Source organism: Atta colombica, unplaced genomic scaffold, assembly GCF_001594045.1.
Source record: "Atta colombica isolate Treedump-2 unplaced genomic scaffold, Acol1.0 scaffold46, whole genome shotgun sequence".
NCBI lineage: Eukaryota > Metazoa > Arthropoda > Insecta > Hymenoptera > Formicidae > Atta > Atta colombica.
The window spans coordinates 134,508-134,841 of record NW_017259535.1 but is presented as its reverse complement, the minus strand read 5'-3'; positions in this window follow the sequence as shown (position 1 = coordinate 134,841).

Below are 334 nucleotides of genomic sequence, written 5' to 3'. Positions count from 1 at the left end.
CCACTTTCGCAACATGGGGTCGAGCATTGTCATGCTGCAAAATCATTTTATCTGTCTCTCGTTGTATTGCGGCTGTTTCTTTCAATGCTCGGCTCAAACGCATCAATTGCGTTCGATACCGATCGCCTGTGATTGTTTCAATCGGTTTTAACAGTTCATAATATACTACGCCGAGTTGGTCCCACCAAATACAGAGCATGATCTTGGAGCCGTGAATATTCGGTTTGGCCGTCGACGTGGAAGCATGGCCGGGAACTCCCCATGATTTTCTGCGCTTGGGATTATCGTAATGAACCCATTTTTCGTCCCCAGTCACAATGCGATGCAGAAATCC